Source organism: Sinohyriopsis cumingii, chromosome 14, assembly GCF_028554795.1.
Source record: "Sinohyriopsis cumingii isolate HCF-2022 chromosome 14, ASM2855479v2, whole genome shotgun sequence".
NCBI classification, from domain to species: domain Eukaryota; kingdom Metazoa; phylum Mollusca; class Bivalvia; order Unionida; family Unionidae; genus Sinohyriopsis; species Sinohyriopsis cumingii.
The window spans coordinates 102,575,728-102,601,849 of record NC_142974.1 but is presented as its reverse complement, the minus strand read 5'-3'; the positions used below and the strand labels follow the sequence as shown (position 1 = coordinate 102,601,849).

The following is a 26,122-nucleotide window of genomic DNA, read 5'->3' as shown; positions in this document are numbered from 1 at the left end:
TGGAGGTTGTCTGCTAAAAATAATTACCTAGTGTATTGCCAGAGGGAGTTAGCACAGCTCATTAGGCTAAGTTTTAACAGAAATACTATATTTTTTAATCTTGATAATTGACCAGTGATATTGCTAGAATTGTGTTTATGGTGTAATAAAAATTATGTATGACCTGGCTTGTATTGCGAAGTTAATGCAGGACCTTTTTTATAACCTGTCGCAAATTAAATTATTGCTAGGTTACATCTCTAGAATGTAAGTCATATGCAGTTAGAAAAGAGCACATCAAAATAATTGAGTCTGAAGTTCAAAAAGAATGCATTTTGCAGTATTGTAGAAGAAAATGCTTTATGTGGCTCTTACACTGATATTGATCTTAACACAGGAGCTGCCAGGCTCTCACGACGTATCTCCCCTTTATACAGGAATGGGCCCGTCCAGCCGTCAGTTAGTTTATCGATTAGGTTGGCAGCTGAAGTCGATGTGTCTGAAATCGGAAGATTCCTTGTTGTCGGTAGTCAACATTCCTTTGGCGTAATTTGTGTTTTTAAACTACAAGGAATTTCTCTCCATCAGCAAATGTTGAGGAATATATAGTGCCCAGTAAAGGTATGTGAATTGTTTTCTTTCTTTGGTAATCCAATCTTTTGAATACAGGCAACCACGATGCGGGGAAAAACGAAGGTTCCGATTTTGGTTTAATTATGCATGATTTTTTGGGACCCACGTCTGCCTTGTGATATTAGGATCGAGTCGACGTGACTTGTTTTCTTACCAAAACTGTTGCAATGTTTCGAAGTTTTTGTTTTAGGTCGGTAAAAAAAAAGAAGGATTTCCCCTTGTAATAAGACAAATAATTACATAATAATATCTCTGAAATATATGAACATGCTATATCCAAATCAACACTAAAACGTGTATTTGTGAGCGGAGTGGACCGTTACTCAGTAAATAAATGCGAAATCATCGATAGTGTGTATTCCCAGTGACACGCTTTGGCGATAAATTGGTACGGTACCGGGTCCCAGATTTCTCATTAGAATGACAAAAGATGTCCTCGTTATCGATTGCATCGTTGAATAGCGTCAGCTACGCCGGCGTGGCTGTAATTAACTTCCTTGACTGGCCTGTATTAAATGTGGCCACAGTATTGACATGGACCCTTACTGCTCCTTTGATATGATCAAGTTAGCTCCTTTTGCGCTAATTGAACAATATGGCTATACAATGTATGCATCGTTTTGTGCAGTATTTAGTCAATAATTGTTACATATTTTTTAAAACCTAGAAACGTGATGCTTACCAAAGGCAGTCAAATTTTCCATATCGCACATTATATAAAAACATATTCAAGCATTTGATGTTTGTATATTACTCGATTACTTACCTGTTCATGTATGACAATGTATTTATGCATTAAATATCTTTGTGTACGTGTACGTAAATCTTTGTATATGTGTAGGCATTTATATCTCTATTTTTGACTTATTTAAATCTGTTTTATTATTGGTTTTGTTTAATGTATTTACACAGAATGATTCCTTTGACATACATAGCTCATTTAAATATTGTCATGGTTATGACCAGAAACGGAAAGTGTTTTAGCTAGCATTTGAGTCAACATCCTGGAATTTGCATCAAAATCAGTAGATATTTAGCAGTCCGGTATGCATACCTTTATATATATATATATATATATATATATATATATATATATATATATATATATATATATATATATATATATATATATATATATTAATTCGCATAAATAACACTTACGGAATTTATAAAGGAAAATATAACACACGTAGGTCTTGAAATCCAACTATTGACATCTAATTTTGCGCGCGTAGACTTTATATATCGTAAACCACAAAACTATTCCGGTGGCCGAGATGGTTAGATCGTCGGTTTGAGATGATGTAGGTCACAGGTTTGAAACCCAGCGTACTCATTCCAAAGTCATAAAAATGGTACAAACAGCTGGCTCGCTTGGCGCTCAGCATTAAGAGGTTAGTGTTAGGACTGGTCGGCCCGGTGTCAGGATAATGTGATGGGTGGGACATGACGCTACAGGGCTAGACTTCACTATAAACTGCCACACAGCAGATGTCGTGTGAGTGTGTGTGATTTGGATTTTTAACGTAGCTTTTAACAATGTTTCAGTCATATCGCTACGATGTCTGCAGTGTGGCAGTTTATAGTGATGTCTAGCACTGGGGCATCATGCCGCAGACATGTGGCATGATGTCCCACCCAGTCACATTATCCTGACACCGGGCCGACCAGTCCTAAGACTAACCTCTTAATGCTGAGTGCCAAGCGAGGCAGCTGTTAGTACCATTTTGGTAAGTCTTTGGCATGACTCGGCCGGGGATCGAATCCACGACTTCCCGCATTGGAGACATCGTAGCGATATGACTAAAAAATTTAAGGCTGCGTTTAAAAAAATACAAGCACACACATGCACAAACACACACACGCATGCACGCGTGCTTGCGCGCAATCCACGATTAACTCGAATCAGACACGCGTGACATAATCCATAAACCTTGCAAATTTGATAAAGCAAGAAAAGTATGTCACTGTGATCTACTTTTTCCTAGGGTGAGTTACGGCCTTCAAGATGAATATCCCGTCAAGCTTCATGACATTACATAACACAGTGTTACAGAAACTGAGCTAAATGCATCAATTTAATGTAAGAGGTGAGCATGAAAAACAAGTCACGGTAACCTTTAACTGTGACTGGTAGTACACCCATCAAGTTTAATGATTGAACATGCCACAATATCAGAGAAACTTAGGTAAATTCAAAACATAATAATGACGCATACGTCAACCATGCTGTCACTACACCTGCGTCAACGAAGCCGTCATAACAAAGCCATTACGCCAGTAAAACCCTATTTCAACTAAGCCGTCACGCCAATAAATCCGTCACCAAATTGAAGCTGTCACAACAACAAAGTTATCACGTCAATTAAACCATGTATCGCGTCAACTAAACAGCATAGAACATCCCCCCTCCTTTTAGAACATTTTGAAGAAGAAAAAAAAATCTCGAAAACAAAAAAAAAATCTCGGAAAAAAAAGCAAAAAAAAAAAAGCAAATGCAACAAGAAACCAGCGATGTAAAGCAAGCAGGACCGTTCCCGAGCTCTCCTTCCCACTAATGACAGCCAACCATTCAACTGTAGGGACCTTTATGGACCCACAGATTGAGGCCAAACTATCAGGGTTCCTTGAATCCATAAAAGCCTGGGGGAGGTGGCACCATCCCCTTCCCCAGGAACAACTAGCAGGCTGCGGTGCAGTCAGAAAAAAGTGGCATATGCACAATTGTGCGAACGCTACTATAATTAAACTCAACAACAACAACCGTGACGTTAACAAAACCGTCACGCCAATAAAACGTCATACAGTTGACGCTCGTGTAACACCAGAATAAACTTCTAGAATATATTGAATCGCATAAATGGTGTGTGTTTAAAAGTACATAGAGCAAAATGTGACAAATCACTCTTTTCGCGTGAAAAATAGTGTTTTGTATAGAGAAGCAATTATTTTGTAATTCAAAGTTTTGTTGACTGATTTTGACTGGTCTTCAAGTTAATGGGTGGGTCACCATCACATATTTATTGCACGGTGGAATGTTTGTCATCGTTTAGTTTCTAAGTCTTCTTTACAATTCTAGAGCATCCTTTTCCTGGCTATTCAAAACAATGTATACTTTGAACATCAACCACGGGCTCTTTCAAGTTTTTCAAGATTCGAATTTACTTATGCTTGATAACCTTTATAGCATAATAAGCTATATAGTGGATTTCCAACGTCATGTTGTTACCTGAAAAGGATTTTTTTTTAAAGAAATAAAATTCGTTTTACACGAGAAGAAATTATCAGTACACGCGTGCACGAGTATTTCTGTATATGCAAGTTATCCAGTTCTATTCAACCTTTTAACATGTGAGGAGCAAAGACGCGTTAAAATATTCCCCGTAGCGCATCGAAATTCGCGTCAGTTTAGCACTCTAGCTCTTCCCAGAAGCATGGGGTGCGACACAATTGATTTTCACTTAGCCGTGCCTTGTTAATGAAGAATCGATTGATCCCCCGGACTACAGGCTATGCAATCGACACCATTTTTAATTAACTTTCGAATCGAGGAATTATGCGAAGCAGGCCTCGCTGCAGGCAAACGTGGCGTGCATGCATTACAATTCATGGTGGGATTTCCCCCCCCCCCCCCTCTTTTGTTGTTGTTGGTGGTGGTGTAGGGTTTAATGCCATTTTTTAGCACACGATATACATGGCGGCCAGTATCAATGGTGGAAGAAGAACCCGGGAAAAAAACCGGAAAGAACCACCGACCCACGAGAAGCTACTGGCAAGCTTTCTCACATACCCACATAATCCGTCTTTTTCTTCTTTTTTTAATTTCAAGAGTATGGTCCGTCTGATAATTAGGATAGTGGTTTATTTGCAATCTGTTTTCTCATTGAATATATTAAACTGATTAAAAAATCAAGATTTAAATACATTGCATGATAATTGGATTAAACGGTTTTGATTTATAACGATTTTAAATTATACATGAACACTGTATAGGTGTCTGACTGTTTGGGCAAGCTAAATTTGTCAGCCACCTACTTTTACCTGTAAATCTGCAATTAAGCAAACATCGACAGCTAGATTGATGATCGGACTGGGAAGCGGTCCATTGGAACGTTTGTTATGCGATAGTTGATTGTCCAGCAGAAAGATTAATCAATGTACTATTTTCAAACCGACTGTCACTAAACTATTTTGTTTTAAACATATATTTTTTATTGTCATTGTATTAAGCAATATGGTATTGGATATGTGTTGGCTGACTCATCCAGGTCCTTCCCTTAAACGTACAAATTGATCAAAAGATGACGTTCAGTTTATAAGTATTTAAGTACATCAAAAAAAACATGAACAACAATTTCGTATATTAAAAGGCATATAGCATTTCAAAGAAAATTAGAATAAACATATGACTATACGGTTAAATAAATAAACAATTAATGGGGGGGGGGTTGCTCTGGCTACGGTCACTGTTGTCCATTTCGTTTATTTCATATATTCTTTTACTTATAATATAAATGTAAATATTAAACATGTCTAGTTTCGTTTATATATTCCCGAACATTTATGAATATTACAGAATTTGTTTCTTTACTTACTTCGAAATCACCTTTCATTAATAAACCTAGAGCTACACAATGCGTTTTTACAAGATTACCATAAACACTTGGCAGAATAACTAAATCCACTATTTCGAGGTGAGATTTGAGGAGGGCTACATGCGTGTCTAAGTTTAGTATGTCGGACATCAATATGCCGTGTCATAGTACTGCGATGGCCCATTTGTTGGATTAGATAAGCGTTTATTAAAGATAGAAAGATTAGTAGATATTTGGATATTTTCAGAAAGAGGGTTCTAAAAAGTAATTTTAGATTAGGAAAAAGGACTTATGAAAAATCTAAAATTTGGTGTAGATTGGTGTGACCTTTTGGGAGTTGCAGAAACCATAATTCGTTTTTCCTTCGTTGTGGAAGAGTCCCCAGACATTTTTCCAGAAAAAGAGACTCAGACTTGATTGGTAGACGCGTAACGACTCGTGCAGCTTCCATTTTCGAATCTTTTCTGATTTTCAGTAATGCAGCTTGCATTTTCGAATTTGTATTATCTTCAGTAGTGCAACTATCCCAGAATCCAAAGCATTTCTAAACTTGGACTAGTTTTGTCAAAGTTGTTCTGGACCTTCGCAACGTAAATATTTAGAAACGTTATAAATAATCAGCAGATTAACGAAAGATGGCGTGGTATGTATTGTGAGATTTTCTTTACTGTCACAGAAAACGTTTTTAAGATTTTTTGCCAAAAATAATCGCCAATTTCTAATAAATTTATTTTAATTTAAAGTCATGAACATTCAAAGATCATGACTAATTGGGGCTCCTAGGGTTGCGGGTGATCAAAGGCTCTCGTTTTTACATATCACTCACACATCTCACCTCCTGGGGCCCCGGGTGGTCAACAGCCCTCGCCTTTACATATCACTCACACATCTCACCTCCTGGCACCCCGGGAGGGCAACGGCCCTCGCCTTTACAGATCACTCGTACATCTCATCCACGTCCGCGTGAATATGAGTCTCAACACAATAAACGCATGTATGTGAGAAAGCTTGTCATTAGCTGCCTGTGGATTAGTGGTGCTATCGGGGGTCGTCTTGGCTTCTTGTTCCATCAGATATACTGGCCGCCATTAACAGCAATCCTATCAAGTCCTGCAAAAGGGGCGTTAAACCCACAAAATCAAACTAGTCTGCTTCCAAATGATCTATTTTACAAGAATCAATAAGTACGTTTTGGACGAACTGGTCCTTCATTTAACACATAATAATGAAATACAAAAAGGATACTGAGAACAAATCTGACCTTACAGAATAAATGATTTAATAATTTCAATTATTATTAACTAAATGGGTTTTCTGCAATATGATTGGATATAACAGTCACGTGATACTAGCCTCGTTTTTCTTCTTCTTGCACACAAAACCATGATTATTCAACTCTATAATACATTCAAACTTTATAATTATACCGCACTTTATAAATCTCTAATATTAAAAAGTGAATCCTTTTCTTCTTTTATTGACTTTTAAGTGCAAGGCATTTGTGAATATTTTACACTATTTCCTGCTAGCACAAAACCCCAGGTGTACGTATATGGTAGTATACTTCTCGTCCTCGATAATATACCAAATGCCCTTGTACTATGTGACCTAACAAATTAGAAACATGACTCTTTCTAGGAGAGTTAATTGAAAGTTTAATATGGGAGGCATCAATCCTTGACTCAGCGACACAAAGTGCGTCATAAGAAAACAACTTATTTCTAATAACCTTAAGGATTGGTAGTCATTGGTTTTGTATTCTCCCTGTACAAAGAGCACTTTGAACACGTGATTACGTGTATCACGTACACTTAAACCAGCTTTGGCATATAATACACTTTAAGGTATGCGTTCAGGCATCTAATTTGTAAATCTCGATAATATACGGAAAATGTGTCTTTTTTTGAAAACAATTAAAATCAAAATTCTTAAAAGTAATTTATAATAATTAATATTATCAGCATATGACTTATTATAAACTTATGCAAGTAATGAAGAAAAATGTTGATCCTGTCGCATTTTTATTTTAAATCGATCCTCTTGCTTCGCTTCCTTCTCTTTGCATGTTGTGTCAATATTTTGTCAGCATATTAGATCCTGGATTGTCGAAAAGAACAGAATAACATGGTCTAAAACTTTATTGTACAATGAAAGCATTTCAGTGTGCAATGCCGTTGAAGAGTCTAAGTGTGCAAGTAAATTAAACAAACACAGATAAAATAGTCAGTTCCTTCGGATTAAAACGTACAAGACATTCAAGTCCCTGGCTGCACGTAATGTACACGAATTAGCGGTATATCTTTAACAATCATAGCCGTGTGTTATTATCCTTTTTCTTCTTGACCATCTCTCTCTCTCTCTCTCTCTCTCTCTCTCTCTCTCTCTCTCTCTGTTATAGACAAGTTAATTACCATCTACGTTTCCTTTCTTCTGACGGTTTTGTATGGTCTTCCGAATGATCACTTTTGACTGATTCCCGACTTTGTCTCCCTTTACCACACCAAGATCCATCACCTGTAACCACGCCAGTCTAATAGAAAAAAGACGCATACCATCTACCAATGTATTGATTGGTGAAGGACCTGATATAAAGCAGACATGCTTCTCTTGAAATCCCTTTATTGCTTTATCAGTAATTCAATTTCATTACTAATGTCAACAGTATTACAGATATCTGCGCCGAGCTTCCATATCCTGATTAACAGGGTCAAAGATAAGTTGGCATTGTAAACGTCTTAAGACTGTAGAAGCGCACTTGTAGAATCAGATGTTGCTTTTCCAAATAACACGTGCTTGTGCTTTTCTGTAATCAATGATTTAATGGCAATTGAAACTGCAAAGAAGATTTTTTATTCTGTTTCTCATAGCACACAGCAAGCCAGTACCTAACGATCCTGTCTGCACGTTAATTTCACTAACCTTATGATGGAATGAAATCCCCATGGCATCCTTAAGTTACAATATAAATTGACCGACATCATGAAGTTATACTCTGCAAACGAAACCAGTCATTTTATTTTATCTCAAAAGTTTAAAATACATTTGTATATGTCATGGACCAAGTATTGAGATCTCACTTTTTGATGAACATAATCTGAAGCACTGCGTACGTGCGTTAATAGAGTTCCTTCTAACAAGGTAGACAAAAGACATTCTTCATTTTAAAAGTCAGCACGTGTGCATTGCATACAAGTGTAAATTGCAATCAATAATCTCACAGATGCAATTGACGAATACTTGCATGTTGTCAGTACAAGGAGGCTTCTGACGCAGTCAAAATATCGGTAAAAGGCTGCATTATAATAATGTTCCCTTCTGCAAATAATCTGCAAATTCGAGTCAGTCGATGTTGCAGAATCGTATTTTCGTATTTTATCACTAAAGCAGGATATTTATAGGAAGTGTAAGCCTCTTTTTTTCGTTGATCTCAGATAATGCAACACTGATTATATAATGGTACTGGGTGAGGATTTGATAACAAAACGTAAGACGTCTATCGACATTATTTGGCAATGCGGCTTTAATTAGTGACAAGTATTCATGATATAATTAGCACATCTAAAATAACGGTAAATTTCTGGTAATTTACAATTGTCTGGTATTATGTGTCCATCTGAATATTAATTAGTCTAGGCACAGTCATGGTGGAGCTACTTATTACGTAATTCGTCCAATATACGCCTGTAGTTTTACAGGAAGTTCACGTAAGCATCATATTTGGTTCCTCGTAACTAATTGGTGCTTATAAATGTACTGTTGTTTTTTTCTACTTCTCAGTGGTCTGTTCCATCTTAGTCGAGAAGTAATCTGTGCATTGCCGTATTACGTTCTTGTCCAAATAACAAATATACGACCCTTAGTTTTTTTTAGATCTTTTTGTGTGCAATGGACAAAATAATTAAAATAGGATGTTGGAGAAAACTGTGTTATAGGTCTTTTATGTACTGAATGTGACGCAGTAATGACGAAAACTTATATAGCAAGATGGACATACCATGAAAGGCGGCATCCTTCTGGACAGGGGTTTTCTTTAATAATGGTTAAAACCTAGCTAAATGTTTGGAACTATTTGTTAGAAATTGATACTTACTAATAAAACCTTCCTTCCTTCCTTCCTTCATGTGACACCGTGCATATGACTACAGCAAACATACGATTGAACCACTTAAGAGCCATCTTGTTTACTTTCTCAAAATGTATATTACTTGTATCTCTAAGTACTTATTATGTTATTCTGTACCAGGATATTGTAGTATTTTTCTTCCGACCTGATTTCTACAATATTGCCTCTGTTTTGATGACCCATCTCCCTTCTATAGAGGAAACCCATCCATTAACATTTTCTTTTACAAGTTCCTGTACTATCTTATCTTGCCTGGTTCATCTCCTCGTTTCTGGTTTGGTACGTTCATGCAGCCATGTTAATTTCAGGATGGAACAAAAGTTCTGCATACCAAATGATCGAAGCTTCTGGCTTGATTTTAACAATTTTCAGACATTTATAGTCGAAGGGAATACGGGGTAGGGGTTGCATTCACTTGTATTCTCCAGCTATAACTGGTGTTGATCTTTATCTATTTATTAAGCATTATACAGAGACTGAATAAAATAGATATACACTATTAAAATCTGTTCGACATAATGTCTGCTTAGTTATGCGGGCCACCGGGTGTCTTACCTGGCATATCTTTCAGAAGCCAGTATCAGAGTGGTTGGTGAGGCCGCGTTACATTAAACATTTTTTCGTATGATTTTAATCTGATACTCATTTGCTTTCTATGTGGGCATCAGCCATTGTTTAACGTTTGATTAAAATTTGTTAAAATCCCATAGAGGGCATGTTTGTTGGTTCTCTTGTACACACTGACCAATTTTCAAGTTGAGAATGGCTTTTTGAGTTTTTTTGCAGAATCCAAATGTCTCTGTTCAATGATGATTGTTTTATTGAAAAAAATTATATAATGTGTAAGCTTGCTTTATTGTGGACGTGGATTCGTGGGTAGAAGATGTACAAATTTCTGATTGTTAGATATATGACTCCTACTTCTGTTATAGAAACTTTAGGAACAATATTCCACACTTACTTTTTGCTCATATTTTGCAAACGGTACGTAAGCTCTGAAAATATTTTGCATATATCCCGATTTATCTTGTGGTACTTGAAGAGTTTCCAGCTCTCATGATTTCTTAAGGTACGCTTCCATTCACAAATTAGTAAATTGATATTCCGTGTGATTTTGATGAATATATTTGTTGCATATGCTTAGTAAATGGAAATATATTCAAAACTATTAATCATATTCAGTGAGATGCTTTAAATATATGATCGACTAATTTCAAACATTCGCTTCGATAGTTTGGCTGCTAAGTCGCCATGATGGTTATAGTTTTTACTTTACTAAGTCGCATTACGTCTATGACTGATACTCTGGACTGTCAGTTCGTTGTTGCCATAAGCTATATTTTGCAGCTGTTAAAGAACAAACCCAGACAGTACAGCGTCATGAAACTAAGGCGTAAACAATGAAAATGAATTCAAGTTACGTAAATACGAACCAGTTCATACGGCTGTCCGATATGTTCAACCTATTCTGACAATTTCCCGCTTTTCACTTGGGCAAGATAGTAATAAATGATTCTTACGCAAAATGGAAAGGTATCAATATAACGCGAGATGCTGTTAATATGTGTAATTTTTCATATAGAATCAAATAACATCCAGCTTTAAATCCAGTCTTTCTAACAACTATAAAACTTCGAGTCACTTTCAACCAATTGCAATGACGTCACACAACCGGAAACGACTGAAAACGTCACAGGTTAAGCAAATGACGAGCTTACCAAGACGGCTGCATCCAGTGCATCAAACAAGCGGTATGTTGCGCAAACGAAATTGAGAAAATATTCTTAACAAATTTGCTAAATACGAAGTTTCAGTAAATTTTGATTTCCAATACATTTCACTTTTTATACAATCGGTTTGTCAGAAGCAGTTCGTTTTCCTTTACAATAGGGAACGATATTTTAGCATGACGTCAAACATCCATCCTGTATGGATAAATATCACTGACAATTAGAAATAGCCTTCTGGTTTTATTTGTGTGCCTGCCTTTAAATTTAAAGATAATATCGTCCCCTTACCATTTTCAGTACACATGGACATTATCAATTAAAAACGCATGGACACTTTATCAACTACAAAATATATCCCTTACGTGTGAAATCATTGACTGGAATTGTATACCTGTTTAAAATGGTGGATACATTAGGGTCAGCAAGTCATTAATTACACTGGGTTCAGCAATTTTTGTCATAATTGTATAATCAACTAACAACTAAATGGGGTTCGAGTCTCGGCTTTACCAATGTGGATGTGTAGGGAATCTTGCCATTTCCTTCCCGTGGGTCGGTGGTTTTTCTCGAGGTTTCCCGGTTCTTCCACCACCAAATACACTGGCCGCCATGCATAGCCTAAAATGGCGTTAAACCCCACTCCTACCCTGCTCCAAAAAAAATCATATACATTGTTCTGCATTTTCAAAACATTAAACGAGAATTTGTATTAATTAAAGCCTGCAGGTACATTCTGGTGGAATGTCTGTTTACGTATGGTTATTGTTGACTGCAGATTAAACTCACCCTCGTATTTCATTAAACTGATGTTGGCAGTCATGACTACATTGCATATTGAAAGCGAAGGTACGTTCGGCCATTTTTGTTGGTCAATAAAGTATTTGTACATATGTGAACCCGTATGACATTACCATAGGAATGAACTACTTATAAATGTATATACAAATACGTGTTATCGTACAAACATGTGTAGAAGAAAGTAGTTTAGAACATATATACGTATATAGAAGTACGTGTTTTCATATATGCATCCATGTATAGTGTAGGTGTTTTCATACATGCCAACGTGTATAGTAATGCGTGTTTTCTTACATGCATACTTATATAGAAGCAAGAGTTTTCGTAGATCCATACGTGTATAGAGAAGTTCGTATATTCATTCATGCATACGTGTGTAGAAGTATGTTTTCGTACATCCGTACGGATATATAGCTGTGTTTTCGTACATGTATACGTGTATAGATACGAGTTTTCGTACATATATATTTGTATAAAACTGCGTGTTTTAGGACATACTATGTGTATATAATAACTTTATTGCGTACATGCATACGTTTATATAAGTACGTGTTTTTCATAAATACAAATGTTTATAGAACTACGCGTTTTCATACATTCATACGTGCATATAGATCACCGAATGTGGAGAAAGAATATAGTTAAAAAAATTGACTCATGTGTAGTGAGATACGATGTTCCATTACTGCATTATGTAACGTGAATTCCACTGATAGGTGTAGGTTTATTTATACTGTTTAATCAAATGGTGATGATTGATATTAACTTGAAAACAAGACCTCCAGAATTGAAACGCATTAGATCAGGTGTACACATCATTAACGACTTACTACGTAATGTATTTAGCATGGATACAATTAATGAATTATTAATTTGATTATAGCATGAGGATACCACGTTGATACAGTCCTGCACTATTGCGACAAAAAGAGAAATTGTTTCGAAACATATAAAAATACATTAAAGATATAACCATTTATCTGAAACAGATATCCACTGGGATATGGAAGCATTTGATCAACGTGGATTAGTTCTTTCAGTATTTTCACTTTTCATGTTTTTTATGCTTGTTTTGTATCTCTGATGAGTAGCATTTACTAAATGTTATATATGCCTTAAATCCGATATTTAAATGCTATTTTCGCATTCATTCATATTTCCTGGTATTGAGACAAACCAGTGAATTGATGAGCAATTTTGTGTGTTGTTGTTGTTTTGGGCTTTAAGATATTTTCGGCGTATGGTGGCCATTATAGTTCGTGTAGGAGTAACCCGACAAGACCCGTCTACCAGCGGGCAGCTACTAGCAAGCTTTCTCATATAGACCACACTGTCAGAGTTCGACACTCGAACCCACGCGGACAGAGGTATGATGGAAGTTATCGGTAAAGGAGAGCGTTGAAACCGCTGGGCCACTCGTGTCTGCGCGTGTGTGTGTGTGTGTGTGTGCGCGCGCGCGTGCGTGCATGTGTGTATGTATGTACCATTTGTATGTATGTATGTATGTATGCATGGATGCATGCATGCATACATGTAGGCCTATGTATGTACGTGCGTGCGTGCATATATGTGTGTGTTTTGCCGGTATCCATTAGTGAAGTGCTTACATCATAAACAAGACTTAAAAGGAATTCCTTTTAATTCCCAAAATGAACTGCGATTCCATCAAATAATATTTATTGTTTTTCAAGAATTAATTAGTTATTTGATTTCCAATAAGATATTGTCATTTATTACCAAAACATTTACACCACTGGATACACAATGAAAAGCTCGAAGTCAAATTTCGTTTGCCGTCAGAATTAGATTTCTGTCTACTTAAAAGTCAATCACGCGCCCTCTCGTATCCTCTTTCAAATATTAACCCCCAGTTTAATTTCCGGAAACGTGTTTGCTTGTTACTGCCTATCTATAAAATTATTTACCCAAGATTAGTGTGAGCCTGGTATCCGCGTGACTTGTAATCAGCGCTTCTTTTAATTATTATGTTTCCTTTTCAGCACTGCATATGGCTTGATACCAATATTTGATTCTGTAATTTACACAGACGTCATTGCATTGTCTATTGTAACTCCTCTCACGATAAAATCTCCACCTAACCCTCACTGGATATTGTCTGTTTATTCTCTGCTCTCCAAACATATGTCTCCTGGCCATTAATAGACATTTTCAGCAACAGATTCATTGTCTCTCATCAGACGGAGTTCACCATCTGGCCAAAACCTTTTCAGATTTATTTCTGTGAACAACGGACCATGCTCCGTCTTCTTACATGTCTCTGAAAGCATAATTTCTCGTTTTGACTAGATTCCCAGTAACGTACGTACATACATACATACATACATCCATGCATGCATGCATGCATATATATATATATATATATATATATATATATATATATATATATATATATCCGGAAGCTGCGTTTTCATATGTGAACTTGGCACCTACAATTGTTTTTACTGAGTACAGAAGGATACACTTTACATTCGAAACTTTGATATCAGATGGTCAGAATATATCGTTCTTAGCCTTTTATTCCTGATCAAATATGGTTTCCAAGCTAATGTAAACTACTGAATGCATGGTTGTTTCAGTCATCATGTATTGGATAGGGCTCCGTAAAATCGAAGAAATGGTTCTTTAGTGGATCATTTGATCACCAATCAGATGTATGAATTATCTACAAACAGAGAAAGAAGTTTATTACACTATCTCAGGCAAAGATGTGAAATATAAAAATATATTTGATACCATTTTGTCCAGACGTTTGTAACGCAATTCTCATATTGTGAAACAATTACTTTCAAAATTGGTGGCATTACTTAATTGGGTCACATTCTTTCGCACATATTCTCTCTCTCTCTCTCTCTCTCTCTCTCTCTCTCACACACACACACACACACACACACACACAGAGCATTGTTATCGTTTACAAAACACATAAATGTAACTCTTGGCTTCAGAGGTACATGTTATATTAGTATTCATGGTATGTTGCAAATGTTGCTTCGACGTATTGGGTAATTATATAGAATTAGGCGAACTTGAAATATTTTCAAGTGGCATTTGTGTCATAGATCCTCATGTCCGAGGTTATTTCATGTGTTCACTTACCGTATGTACTCGTGTATAACTCGAGTCCAAGTTCAAACTGAATATACCCAGATTTGCTGGTGGATGTGGCTTTAATGCGGTTTTCTATAAGTAATCAGAAGAACAAAACATTGTATAACCTGACCTGTCCGCGCATTATGCGACAGCATATCATGGATTGTGTTGTTTACAGTCGGACGTGACGTACACGCGAGTATTTATGGCACACTCTTTTGAGATGAAAATATATTATTTCCTCTCCATGTTTTGACTTAAACAAAGTAATCAATATTCCTACAGTGTAATGGCAGCACTTTTTTCTTCGTGCTTCGTGTCTTGCATATGACGTCTTTAAGTGAAAGTTATGTTATACTAAACATAGAAAATAATTGAAAAAATATTTGCTTAACGTATTTTGCACTACTCTGTGTTCTTTAAACTTACGAATCCTTATATATTACGTTATTATCGTTGTATAGGCTTTTTAAACACATCGATAACAAAATGAACTCGTTCTGAGATCCAAAAAAACAAGATTAACCAATAAACGTAAAACAACGTATCAGTCTGCGCTCATGAGGACAAAATGGGATAAAACTTACTATAAATCAGGTAGTGAAGGCCCAGAAGTAGCATGCACGTTTGCTTTATTTATGTAGTGTGTGTGTGTGTGTGTGTGTGTGTCCTTCTTCAGACCCAGTAAGCTGATTGGGAATAAATACATTAAATTCTACTTTAACTTGACAAAATGTGATTATTGCTATATTTGTTTTTAAATTTACATTTAAGGGTTGATTTATTACTGGTTTTCGTCGACAAATAGTAATAGTATTTTCGACAAAGATTATGAAGCAGCGTTTTGGCATGTTGGGGGTGGGGGTGGGGGTTTGTGGCAAAGGCCTTTGTCCAGACATCAATACATGGAAAACAATTCATTTAATAGTAAATAGGTAAATCGGTCAAGTCATTTAGGCCAATGATTTCACCACTTTTGGAAATACTCCGTTAAATGCGTGCACACATAGTTAAAATACATAAATAGCTCTAAATGGCATCACTCACACATAGTTAAAATACATAAATAGCTCTAAATGGCATCACTCACACATAGTTAAAATACACAAATAGCTCTAAATGGCATCACTCACACATAGTTAAACTACACAAATAGCTCTAAATGGCATCACTCACACGTAGTTAAAATACATAAATAGCTCTAAATGGCATCATTCACAAACCTGAATCTGATGAAGCTCTTACCTCAAAATAGCAACGGTCATTCCTTTTTTGAAATTAAATCGACATTTGATTTGTCAATATATGAATGTGTCTTTTATTTGAGGAATCTCGGTAATGACATCCATGAAATTCGTCCTGCTTGTCACATATCTTGTGTCACCGGAGAAATGAAGGATCCTTGATTCAGGGAATGACTTGTCCTTGTTTACTATATTTATATCAATTGTGCACATGATTCATCACACCAGTTCAGTTTGTAGAGTAATATATGCTGCCTGCATGCAAACCGCTCAGCAACGCAGTGGCACGTCTGCCAAAACTTTCAGATAAATCCGACGCGTGTAATTGATTTGTTGCATACTTGAAAACACTATTCATTACTGTCATAGTCGGTCGTATAAAATATCCACAAAAGGGACATAATACATATCATATTTGTCTCCTTCTAATACATTATTGATAGGGTGTGCTAAAAATATGATACTCTTGATAGCGCTTTTATTTTACATGGATTTACTTTTATATAAAATTAATCAAGGAAACTACCTGTTTTGTGGTTTTATTTTACTAAAGCACTTGATTACTTTACGAAACATGATTTAAAGGGGACTAGAAATCAAAATTTTCCTTTTGCGTATGTAATTCTCTACAGATTTTAATTTGACTGCAATGTTTATAAATTAAATATCGTAAGCGGGTAGTGATTATATTGCGTGGAAGATACCACGATTCCGTAAATTGCCGAGTTTTTCCGAGTTTTGATGAGAAAACAGATCACGTGGTACCGTGACGCTATACTAGCCAGTCCTCGAATACAAACATAAACATTGGCGAGCGAGGTGGACAGGAGATCACATTTGGGTTGCACATTCAAAAGTTAAATCTACAGTCTGATATAATAGTTTATGTACTGTACTGGTAAGTGCTAAAAGAAATTTGTTAGACACAGGCCCCGGGCAGGTGACTTAAATAAACTAAATTCCTGAATGAAATTCCACAAGCCCAGACAGTTCATACGTGTCAACTCTCAATCCGGGAGAAAAACCTCCCGATTTTGGGGGTATTTCCTCATCTACCTCCCGATCTCGTAGTATCTCTCAATTTTGCGCAGCGAAGTCCCGATTATTACATTATGTCTCAATTTTCATTTGTCAGAAGAAAAAACCCCAACCCCAAACCATTTTTAAATATAACGTATGCAATCCACAGTCTAAACTGCCACACTGCAGACATCGTAGCGATATGACTGAAAAATTGTTAAAGCTACATTAAAATTTCAAATCACACGCACACACGTCTAAACCCGGCGCTGGACGAAATAATTAATATCATACAACAGTTTTTTTCTTCTTTTTTTTTCTTCTTCAGTAAATAGAACGTGAAGATTAAACATTATTCAAGTAAATTTCAGATTTTTTTAAAACAACTACAACAGTACTATAGTAAAAAAAAAAATAAAAGAATAAAATTGTCACCAATTAGTTTAAATGAATGATCACTTTGAAATTTTCTCTGCAAACAAAATCACATCTCCATTTCCGCCAAAGAAGCTCGGCCAGTTAACACCTGACATTCCTCTACCGTATATGAAAAGTTTAATTACCATGATTAAATTACAAGGAATAAAACAAAATTTACCATGCAGTATATGTGGCCCTAAAGAACAAATTCTGAATAAATATTTTATTCAGCAAACAGTGTTACATGCATTAAGACTTAAACATTAGGAAATAAGGTGGGGCATAAAACTTGAGAAAAACAGTTGTCACATGTACGGTAACTTGTGACTGCAGATTTGAACTGTTAAAATGAAGTCCATGGAATCGTAAGTAACAACAAAATAGGCATCGTTTATTTGGTAATCAATTGCTGGTGCTTACACATACACACACTGTCGAACATGGTTTCTTTTGAAGTATGTCCGAAGGGCAGTCCTTTTCACAAGATCAATGCAAAGATAAGGATTATGTTCATTAGTCACGCTGGCTTTATTGTTTGCGTACTTAAATCAAAACTTGAGCTATTTTGCAATTTAGCCAGAACTGACCAGAATATGCAAAAGGGGCTTGTCAAGGGGTAATAATAAGGCGTATCACAGGGAGAAAAGGCACGTCAAATGGGCGGTCGCACATTGGGGCAAGGGGAGTGGGGGTCAATAGCCCCCCCCCCCGTTCTATTGTCAGACAGTTAATGTGAAACTTTGACCTCTTATTTTTTAATCGCTGCTTTTTAAACTGCCCAAGGAATAGTTTTATATCAGTTCCAATTACTACAGATTACTGTTTATGCATACTACATGTATATAATGCATTTTTTAAAAATTTTTTAATTGTTATAAGAGTACTGAAAATTGTGTTTTCTCGAAACACGACAGGTTTAGAATCTTATTTTTAGCAAAGCTTCCATTTGATTAAAATCAAATCTAAATTTCACCTAGGACAGTGGTGATTTGATTTAGATTGTCCCGTGTTAAGGCATGTATGTCAACATCTTGAAAATACATTTACTCATTTCACCAGCGCGATCAAAGTTTCCTCAGGCAAACAATTTTTGTTTCGACAAGCCTGACGGGCACCTCACTTTGAATACAGGATGGGCCGGTACTAAAACCAGAAGGGGCCCAGGGTGTCGGGCTATCAGATTTGTTTTTAGCACTGCTGTTTTAGATAAAAGATATGTGGATTGATTGTTGCATTTTGTGGTCACTTACTCGTCCTTCTGCCTATTTTCGTATCTCACACGTTTCCCAGGATTTAAAATGTACAAAGGTATGTCTGGAACAGCGCCAACTTTTAGTCTAGGCCTAGCATTTGCGTATCTTTGAGCTGCTATTTTTTCATGATCCCTCTCGTAACATTCCTTTGAGAAATGTAACGAGCACATAGTGCTGTATGGTGTTGCTTTGAAATCGACTTGTTTGTAATAATGGACCCATTCTTTCATTATGCCTTTATCTTTCGGAAAAGAAAAAAAAAAAATGTCCACAGGCTTTTCTTAATGTTCTAATACACCCGTAAGCAACGCAAAATGGTCTTGTCTTTTACTCTGGCAACTTCCACTTGGGCTGCTGGAGTCGCTACTATGATGTCACATCCCGAAAGTAACCGAATAGGCGCGGAAATTTTGCATACGAGGTCACGGAAATTCAGCTCCTAGAAGATAAGCCAATATTTAAATATTGGCATTACGGTCGCAGATGATACTTCAGAATAAGGTTTTCTGCTATAGTACTTTTATTATTATTCTATATTTCCATTGGTTTCTGGTCTCCTTTAAGGCATAAACCTTTTAGACTGGACCTTTGTGGAAAAATTCAGAATATTATTAAATCTATGTCTGATACTGTTGTCCAATGTGAGGTAGACTACAATGTTTAGTATTGGTTACGTATCACTGGAATAAGGCAAGGTGAGTGTCTGTCGCCTTTTTTATTTTCAATCGTTTTGTGGTTAAGAGGCCATATCATCCTGAAGCTTTTCGATTTTGCTAATAACATTGTTATATTGTACAAGTTCTCGTAGATGTTTTCAAAATTGTTCAGACTTCTTTGAAGAAGTGCTGCAATAGTTCGAAACTTTACGTAGACATTTGTAAAAAAAAAAAGGTTATGATATTCAATAAAGGTGGCAGGTTTCCAATCCGTTCGGAGTTTACTTATGGTGACACAACTAGAAACAGTGAAATAATTTGCATTCCTTTACATTGTTTTTACATCTGATGAAAGACAGTTGTTAGCCAGGCCCGTAAAGAAATACATGTATTAAAAGGATATACTTATAAATTAAATGTTTTGAAGATAAATCACTTCATAAGGCTTTTTCATAAATTAAAATTGCTTGAATTATTTCTTCATTTCAGCCGAAAACGCTTCTTGATCATGTTCCCATTACGAAAAAATTAGAAGCACTATACTTTTATCGTTTTACTTTAGATTGTCACTGATATAAATATAAAGACAACGACGATGATGATGATGATTATTATTATTGTTGTTATTATTATTATTGCAAGTAGAAGTCTCTTTTATTTTGTATTCATGTAATATCAAATCAACAGAGCTGAATTATTGTCTTCCCAAAACATATTTCTCCCAGAAATATGTTTTGGGAAGACAGATGAGACAGCGTCTTGTGTGTGTGTATATATATATATATATATATATATATATATATATATATATATATATATATATATATATATAACAAGGAGGAAATAAACATATTCATCCCTACACGCAATAGAACAATTGCATTCTACAAAAAATCGTTCCACTCTCAAGGAGTTAATGTATGGGCAGTTATGTCCTGGCATACGTTTAGAATTTTTCTGCGTGAAATGTTCATAGCAAGATTAACACGCCATTTTCCAGCCCAGGAAATAAAGAAGCGCTGTATGTACACTAGGTCTATCCAGACAAAGCGTGTATCAAGACTGAACCCTAAGATGTGCGTGATCTGGTATCTGAAGTAAAGTTAAACCTACAAGCCTGAACTTGGATGTAAATCAGTCACGTGTTTACGTTGCCTGTGTATCCGGAAATTAGCTCTGTGCAGCCGCATACTCTTATCGGTAGGAAATTACGGCTTTTGAGTAGCTTCGAATAGTTTGAAAAGCTGATGTTATCGACTTTCACCCCAAAACCACGCTGAACAAAAAAAAAAAGAAAAAAGAAAAAAAAACAGACTCAGAGTTCACTATGCATTCATAGATAGTCCTCGCTTTCCTAAGTCTGAATATAACTATTGTATAAGGGGACTTCTATGATTTAAAAGCAAATCACAGTGGCCCGGGGGTGGAAGCGAGGGTGAGGAGGGTATATCCTTTTGAGAAACATAGCAGTAAACAGATGGGATATAATGGTGATTTGTGCCTTGAAAATGTGTCCTGATCAGCACCAGCAGGAACGTGGCTGTTTGGACCATCATTAGACTGGATTCTCGCTTAATATCACCATTATATGCTTATTACGTGTCGGCTGATCAAAGAAATGTGTTAACAGATCAAATCTCCATTTCTTCTAGCTTTCATCGTTGAAAGTGGCTGGGTTGAGAGATACAAAATAAACACGCCTCTTGTGCAAAGCAGATATACGCAGCTTCTGCAAGAAAGATAATATGGATGTCAGAGGCATAATGTGGCTGTCCGAGGCATAATGTGGATATCAGAGGCATAATGTGGATGTCAGAGGAATACTGTGGATGTCAGAGGCATATGTAACAAAGCCTCACATTAATGAGAAAGACTTTTCGGTACCATATTTACTCACTTATAAGACGAGTCAAACTGCTGAGACCCAGATATGCAATCTGGGTCTATGCAGTTTACCATGAGTAATCAGTAAAACAAACAGTGCAGACCTAGATATACCGGTTCATTAGACGAGGACAGAATCAGGGTATATTATGTTTGCGGTTAGTCTCGTCTTACAAGCGAGTATAGGCAATAATTGTTGTTTTTTTTTTTAGTGTCTGCTCTTATCTGTGATTTTGAGTGTTTAATATCTTGTTGCTCATTCTAAGCTATTTTAATATTCCGGCTGTCTCAATTTTTTGTATTACCAATATTTTTTTTTTAATCAAATCCGTCACCGTAGACAGAACCACTAAAGCGCGCGCGCGCGTGCTTGTGTGTGTGTGCGTGTGTGTGTGTGCGTGTGTGTGTGTGCGTGTGTGTGTGCGTGTGTGTGTGTGTGTGTGTTTGGATTTTTAACTTAGCTTTAGCAATTTTTATGTCATATCGCTACGATGTCCGCAGTGGGGGCAGTTTTATAGTGATGTCTAGCACTTGGGCATCATGCCGCAGACATGTAGCATGATGCCCCACCCTTCCACATTATCCTGACACCAAGCCGACCTTACCTAACACTAACCTGTTAATGCTGAGCGCCTTGCGAGGCAACTGTTAGTACAATTTGTACACGTCTTTGGTATGACTCGGCCGGGGATCGAACCCGCGACCTCGAGATGTATAAATTTTCATTAAAAGGAAACGAGGCTTGCCGAGTTTCCTTTTAATGAAAAATTTATGCAACGAGTATTATATCATTGATACAGCGTACATACTATACATATATTTTATTAATATCACGTTATTTGAACGGAGTTAAGATATGCTTCGAGCAACTGCGTATTGAGCGAGTGAATGAACTCGCGTCACTGTGAATGTGTCCGCTACAAAATGTAGTTCTATGCCTTTTCTTGTTATTCACAGTTACATTTGCGCATTGATAAGTTGATTGTTTTCTTTTTGAGTTTCTATTTTTATTTTGCATTGATTAGATCAATATAAGACAAACTTATGATTAAAACATGAAATATAGTTTTTATGAAGAAAGTAGAGCAGTAAACACACGTTAGCTTCTTGTACACACACTGAACGCTGAGGCGTTCAGGCATTCACGAACTGTTGTATGCAAATTAGAAACTAAGCGAAATGACTAACCAACAAGAGGTAATTAAGATATTTTGATATATTTACATTTGATCCAAGTCGTTATTCGGCTTAATTAATATTACTAAAGAACATAAAATGTTTTCTCTCTCTCTTTCTCTCTCTCTCTCTCTCTCTCTCTCTCTCTCTCTCTCTCCTTTTTCTTTGGACGGTATGACTTAAACCATCATTCATTGGTCCAAAAACTTCGTCTTGTGACGCAAACGAAAATCCCCAACGCTCATATTTTCGTGGACTTTCGCCCGTACCTTGCTACGATGGTCCAGAGATAATGGGGGAGGGGGGTACCGTTTGGACATTTTCATATTTAATTAAAATAATAATTGATTTTAGGACATTATAATAGGTTTAGGAAACAACAACAGCAACAACAACAAAGCATTAAATACGTTACAGTATGTATGCCTGGTAACCGACAAGTTTTACTTGTAGAGTCGACAGGCAACTATGTATCATTGATATTATGAACACTCTAGATAGATCGCAAGGAAAGTGTAAACATACCTTTACGATGAACAATATTCTTATAGGTCACTTGATGCAAGTTCAATTTTAAGGTTTTCATCCAACTCGAAGTTTCCTTCTCTCTCACTCCATATTTCTGCATATGTTTCCCCTAATGCATGATAGGGGAGAGGGGAACGGAAAATAGAAAGGATTGCGATGAACTTGTGTACCATGTCAAATTCATTTAGTAAACGGGGACTATTAATACTTTTTATAGTATTTTCATACGTCATTAATGCTTAATGAGTGGAAAGTCATCATTGATCTATGAGCCTGCAGTTGAAAGAATGTTTATATATTCGTATTATTGCGCCATGGGCGGATCACAATTTGATATACCAGTAATACTGGTATATCAGTTTGCTTTATGCCAACACTTTAAATGCTATGTTATTTTAATGTATGTGATATATATATATATATATATATATATATATATATATATATATATATATATATATATATATATATATATATATATATATATATATATTACTTAAACGTACACGTAGTATTTTTTTTAAAAGTGCAAATGATATTTATGCAGATTAGCAAAGCGAGGGGCCAGTGTTTATTTATGCCAGAGTAGCTAAACCGTTGAGATAAAATCCTCTTCATCAATATGACGAACGTTTCGAGTGTTTTAGCCAATTTACTTGATAACCCAGCCATCTCAACGACCATCCGGCACTATTTTCTTCATTGGATTGATTGGCGTGTTTGCCTTTCCTTCAGATCACTTAAAAAGGAGAGTTATATGGACCAAGTTAACAAAGCTTCAATTGATTTATCGATTGTTGCGCGCAGTAGTGCCATTTTGTTACGATCCATACAAGTACATACGAGAAACAAGTTTGCCCAATCGAACTCGCCATTTGTTACAGAAAAATAACCCCATCTGTTACTCACTCTTGATTAGAACTAATGGGAAATCATGAAATGGACCGCTTATATCGACCCATATGATAAACATGAAATTAATTATGGAGCCAAATAGATGCAGGCATGTATGTTTCACATACATCTTGGTACTTGACATTTTATCTCAGTTCCTATATGTATCTTTACCCGTCCGTTATTCTCTTTTGCAGTTGTATCTGAGGAAGAACATGTCAATGGTAATGAGCAACCTTACACACTGGAGTTAGAACAACATCTTGTATATCTTATTATATGATATTGAATTGACTCCCATGAATTATGCACATTCTATCCGACTCGAATAAATCAGTCTACACATTCTATTCGATTCGGATGAATGAGCGTACACATTCGAATTGACTCGCATGAATTATGCACATTCTATCCGATTCGAATAAATCAGTCTACACATTCTATTCGATTCGGATGAATGAGCGTACACATTCGAATTGGCTCGCATGAATTATGCACATTGTATCCGATTCGAATAAATCAGTCTACACATTGTATTTGACTCGTATGAGCGAGTCTGTTCATAAATTTTCAGTAACATTGATTAACAAATGAGTAAGTTTATAGCCAAATTATACTCGTAACATTTTATGATTTCTCTGTTTCATATTATTTGGGGATTTCTAACAATGCAAATTATGTAACAACGACGGGAAACAATCCAACGTGACTAATCTGCTAATAGTTATAGACAAGCATTCATCGTGGCAGTAGCTATGGAAATGCTTTAACCGTGGCAATAGCTTTAAACATGCTTTCACCGCAAAGTTTTTGGCTTTTACGGTATCATTTATTTTAGGATAGATTTAACCAGCAGTGATGAATATATCGGACTGTAGGTAGTTCACGCGAAAACAGACAAAATCTTCACCGATCAGACGGTTTCCGTCTCAGATGCTCTCACCTGTCTCATTACTTATAGAACAGAGAGTGGCCGATTGGTCGACAACGTTTGCCTTTATACCAATCACTTCTATCTCCGTGTGAGTTCGAGTCTCGGACTCGGCAAGTGTAATTATATGAGAAAGCGTGACATTGGCTTGGCGTAGGTCGGTGGTTCTTTTCTGGATTTTCCCGTGTTCTTCCTCCAACAGTTTATAGAGGTCGCCTATCTTCCGCTGAAAAATGCCGTCGAACCCAAAACAATAAAACAACTTATGCGGCGAGCAGGGTAATCCATGGAAGTCGGTGAAAGGTTCTGTTTATGGCATTTAAAGAGATTTTGTAAATTTCAGCATAACTAGATCACACAAAAATACAGACATCTAAACCCATGGAGTTATACAATTTTCTAGATGAAAGGAAGAAAACTGATAATAATTAAATAACAACTGTAATTTTTACCAGTTTTCATGCACTTCCATATTCATTTTCGATTGCCACTGCCTTATGCTAAAATATATTTTTCAGTATTTTCTTTCTTCGAATGAAATCTTATTCCTGGAGAATATTCATTTATATTTTAATAATTAAATACTCCATATAAAGCTTTGCCATATGCCTAAATCCGGATACTTATTCATTTTAGGAGGTGATCTGGTCATTTATAAGGTTTCTCTCTCATACGCACGTACGCACGCACAAACATGCACAAGCCAGCCTCCTTATCATAAAATATTTAGATCCTCTCATGGGAATATGCAGAATCGTGTTCGTCTGTGGCATCTAATTCTGTGTCTAAATTCTGCAGTTATAGGAGAGTGAACTTTCATGGTCTTCTCACTGTTAGTTGGAATATACCATTTTTCCTCATAAATCTCACAATTCCTAAAATAACTGAGTTATTTTAACAGAGATATATGTGGCTTTCCGATTACTGCCATCGCACCACCGTTCTCGTTTTTCGAGTCTCCAATTCGGCCATTGTGGGTATGTGAAAAATCATACCAGTAGCTTCCCGTGAGCCTGTGGTTCTTGCCGGGTTTTTCCTCTACGAGTTAAATGACTCGCGATACTAATGATATGGAAGAATGGGAACCAGCCTAAAAATGGACGAAGATAAAATAGAATTGATATGGGTTTGGCTGGCCAATATTGTT

The 26,122-nt window shown here is 36.3% G+C and overlaps 1 protein-coding gene and 1 long non-coding RNA gene across 15 annotated transcripts in view; one reads left to right on the top strand and one right to left on the bottom strand.

Moving 5' to 3' along the window:
- Window positions 1-437: 437 nt before the first annotated feature.
- Window positions 438-26,122, top strand: part of LOC149784510 (potassium voltage-gated channel protein Shaw-like) — a 167,953-nt gene continuing 142,268 nt past the window's right edge. For 6 of the 13 annotated variants that reach the window (XM_089932599.1, XM_089932597.1, XM_089932596.1 and 3 more), the window contains exon 1: window positions 439-600. The gene's annotated coding sequence lies outside the window, so the exon portion shown is untranslated. Of the gene's footprint in view, window positions 601-26,122 lie in introns of all 13 variants that reach the window. The other 7 variants (XM_089932607.1, XM_089932606.1, XM_089932603.1 and 4 more) reach the window with 3 other exon arrangements.
- On the bottom strand, window positions 13,480-16,556 carry LOC149784511 (uncharacterized). Of its 2 annotated transcripts, none has more exons than XR_016414148.1 (3): window positions 16,215-16,556; window positions 14,976-15,059; window positions 13,480-14,541 (listed from the first exon to the last, which is right to left on the bottom strand). It is a non-coding gene; the product is annotated as an uncharacterized LOC149784511 (long non-coding RNA). The 2 variants fall into 2 exon arrangements; XR_016414150.1 differs by having other exon boundaries at window positions 13,480-14,136.